Source organism: Cherax quadricarinatus, chromosome 64 (genome assembly GCF_038502225.1).
Source record: "Cherax quadricarinatus isolate ZL_2023a chromosome 64, ASM3850222v1, whole genome shotgun sequence".
Lineage (NCBI taxonomy): Eukaryota > Metazoa > Arthropoda > Malacostraca > Decapoda > Parastacidae > Cherax > Cherax quadricarinatus.
Genome location: NC_091355.1, coordinates 17,867,797 through 17,872,047, shown reverse-complemented (window position 1 = coordinate 17,872,047; position 4,251 = coordinate 17,867,797).

The window sequence follows — 4,251 nt, the reverse complement described above, 5'->3', positions numbered from 1 at the left end:
CCATGCGGTGGAAAGCCAGACTCTCAGTTTAGTGGGATTGTCCTTGCCCAAATCTGCTTGTAGTTGTCGTGCCAACACAGGCTCCATTCAACTAGCTGCTCTTCAAGCCTCTTAAACCCTCCTGTAGATGTTTTCTCATGACAACTACCACACTGTTCCAGAGCTAAGGGGAATGTCCTACGAAGAATGGCTAAGGGAAATCGGCCTGACGACACTGGAGGACAGAAGGGTTAGGGGAGACATGATAACGACATACAAAATACTGCGTGGAATAGGTAAAATTGACAGACAGGATGTTCCAGAGAGGGAACACACAAACAAAGGGTCACAATTGGAAGCTGAAGATTCAGATTAGTTAAAGGGATGTTAGGAAGTATTTCTTCATTCATAGAGTTGTCAGGAAGTGGAATAATCTAGCAAGTGATGTAGTGGAGGCAGGAACCATACATACCTCTAAGACGAGGTATGATAAAGCTCATGGAGCAAGGAGAGGACCTAGTAGCGATCAGTGAAGAGGCGGGGCCAGGAGCTGAGTCTCGAACCCCTGCAACCATAATTAGGTGAGTACTGTTTGTCTACTGACAACTGCTCTCTCCACCTGCTTTTAATACATTTCTGTGTACTTGAAATGTGAACAAATTGTACTACAAAGAGAGACGGGGTAAAGATGCAAGTTGCGATGTCAAGTAGTGGCCTCCTCCATGGTCATGTCATTGATGCTGATAGCAAAGGCTCCATACTCTTCTTGTGTGCTCCGTGACGTCATCCGGTGACGTGCTCCTCTACACGATGGCCGTCACAACAAACATCAGTTGACTCCTGCGTCCTGTGCGCCTCATTACCTACTATGCCTAGATATCCTACCCTCCCCTTGCCCTCCTGTTCTGGGCATCTTTACCCTGTATTTAGTGACTTTACTTCTGCAGTGTGTCAGTTAATGCTTTACTTAGTACTGTCTGCCTATATGTTACTGCTTCTTGTATTTTCTTGTCCAAACCAGAGCTTTGGTGAGATGGGTAAGGAAGAAGGATGGGAAAGGATAGAAATTTTGGAAAAGGGTGGGAGGGGGGAGAGAGGTAGGATATAAAAGGTAAGTGGCCCAACCACTTTTGTGTAAATTAAAAAGTGTACGTGAAATGATAAGATATTCTTTAAGGGGTATAATACTAACCCATCAGAGTCACATAGATATAACAGATATATAAGTACATGACTCTGAATTGGTAGTAATTATACAAGTTGCAATTGCTTTTTTTTTTTTTTGCGATTGCACAACGGATATTTATGTGACAATGAAGGCAATAATTTTCTGGCCAGTTTATAGAATTACGTGACAATGGCTTCTTACTGGTGGCGTCCAGCCATAGTAAATAGCATAATTTTTACATTAGATTGTTATATAAGATTTCTCCCTAATTGGGGGCGATGATGTTCTCAGTATACATAGAAGGGTTCTGGTGTTACCCAATCTTCTTCATCAGGGAGGTTGCTCAATATCATGGGTCGATGGTAATCATCTTTATGTATAAAACGACGGACCCTCTGTGGGAGAGTCATTCTTTGAGTCCTGTGAGGAGTATTGATGATATAATCCGTGGTATTTACCACTTGTATAGGATGTTCTCTATCTGGCATGTATAGTTCTTGCATAGTTCATTGCTCTGTTTGGGGAACTCCTTTACTGTGGCGTGTTTCCTGATGTTTTTGGTGTACAGCTATTTGAGTAATACCACAGGAAAATGCTATTTCTGTTTTTCTGTACAGTACAGAAACTTTTATTTTGGAACTGTTTGGTAATATTTTTATTTTGCTACTGCAGTGCCTGTGTGTTGCAACAATGTTGAAGTTTGTGTTTTAGGCTTTTTCTGGGGCTGTGCTGTGGCGTTTTTATGAGTACTGTTTGAAAGCATCACTGTACATGTTTCTTTAATTTGTGCTGTTGCTTAGTTTCACTGTTTAGTTCTATTATTTTACTGGTGCTACTGTTTTATTTAGATTTCACTAAATAAAACAGGTTGTGTTGTCTAGGACTGTTGTAAGGCCCTGATTTTATTTTTAATTTTATTATGATTGTCTGTCTGTAGACAATTTATATTTTTTTATCGTGGTGCTGGTGCTTGTGTGTCTGTGCAAGTGATATTTTGCATTGGTTTACAGATTTCGTTCTGCCTGGTGTGTCTTATATTTGTGGGGAAAATTCTGCAGTTAAGCCCCAACTGTTGCCTGTTTTTTTTTTCCTTTCCCTTTCGTTTATGGATTTTTTTTTTACTCGTGTATGGCTTTGCTTATTTTTGCTTTTGATAATTCTCTGAGTTGCAGAGTTGTGACAATCACTAGCAACTTTCATTTGTTCTGATGCAACATTTGTATACCCTTGTCCTTGGGACGTTCACCTTGGAAGTTACCTGTATTTTTTCACCTGTGTTAAGCATTTTTGTTTTCCTCTGAGTGGGTATAGTTGCAATTTCTTTCAAATTTACAAAATTCATTCCTCAGTTCTTTCAATTTTTCTAAGAGAATTTGTTCTCTGCCTGTAAGTACTGTGTATATTCTTATGAGTAAGAGGAATAAATTCTGGCACAGTAACTTATTGCATTAATTCGTGTAATCATATGGGCAACCTGACAGCATCTCAGGTCACTAACCGTTCCTTGCACCTCACTTTCAAGTTTATATATACTGTTATTCCTGATCTTTGTATCTTAGAAGTAATCATGGTCCCAAAACAGAAACTTTTTGTTTTAAAACGTCCTTATGCTTGTTCACTTCCTTGATAAACCAGTATGAATTTTTCCTATGTTACCTTCAGCTTCTTTTGTGACGCAATGTTTGAGTGGCTAACTCCTCGCTTAGTTTATGTTACCTAGTTTAGTTGGCATTTTCAGGCAATTTATCATCGACGAAAATAGCTCTGGTAACCGCTTGGTAACCTTATACATCCAGCTGGACCAACTTCAGTTCCCAGCGAGCGGTGATTCAGTACAAATGTTTGCTTGTTGCTCTCCTAATCTTCATTTCTCTGTTACTTTTAGTAGCATACACGCTTGCCGGTCAAACACGTTGCCCGTCACGTATCTGTTTGAATTGCTATTTACTGTAAAATTATTTAGTTAATTAAATATTTTAGTGTTGCACAAGGTGGCGTGTTGTTACACGTCCATCACACCTGATCTTCAGCAGAATTCTTCATCTTTCCTCGTTACTAAATGCTGTCTATGCACCGCAGTAAACGAAGATTACGGAAATCGCAATGCCTAGACTCAGTAACAGGGGTATTTGGTGTCACTGCGGAATGTGTTATGTACTCTTCATGGAGGGTTTGGTCCCATTTTTGCTCTTTCCTGTGCTACCTCAGGTATACTTATGCGTGAGAAGCAGTGTTGCTATCCCTGTTCTTGAGACCTTCACGTTGTCAAGAACAGGGATATTTCCAGACAGTATACTGCCTTTTAGGACAATGTTTAGGAGAGCTGCTAATTTTCCTGGATGTGTATTTCTTCCTGATGTATCTTTTTAAAACAAAACACATGTTGTGTGACACTTGTATTTATATATGTTAAATATGTATAGTTTTATCCCCGTTGCCTTTGATAAACGTTTATCATTTCTCACTCCTCTATGAGATGTCCTGGGCTTGATTTACCAAATTTAATGTTCTTAATATTCTTCATTCTGAAGCTGGGTCGTCTGAATGCGCATGGATGTAGTACTGATGAATAGAAAGAAATGATTGCTTATATTATGGGAGGGAAAAAAGTTTGAAGTCTAAACACTAAGGGAAACGAAGCTAAAGGGGGAGGGAGGATTTAAATGAGGAGGAATAAATGGGTGAGAATGTTGGATATATTACAGACAATACGTCAGGTGAAGTTAAACACATGCAACTAATGAAATACTTTATTGCGGCAACGTTTCACTTAATAGCAGTTTTGTCAAGCTCATTTAGAGCGAAATGTAACCACAAAATGTCTTATTATTTGCAAGTATGTTATTTTACCTAACAGGAATAAATGGGGTTAAATCAAATTAAAAAACTGTGGAAGAAGAAGAGAGGCCGAAGTTGGTTAGATTCAATAATTATGGAGATTAAAATAAGAGTGGGATGTGAGAAGTAGTTTATAGTGTTTGTACACCTTGACAAGACGGGTGTGTAGACAGAGTGAGAGAGAGAGAGAGGGAGAGATTCAACAAAGCCTTCAATACTAGAAGGATGTGGGAGCCCTTACTGTTATGTACAAAACCAATATTGTC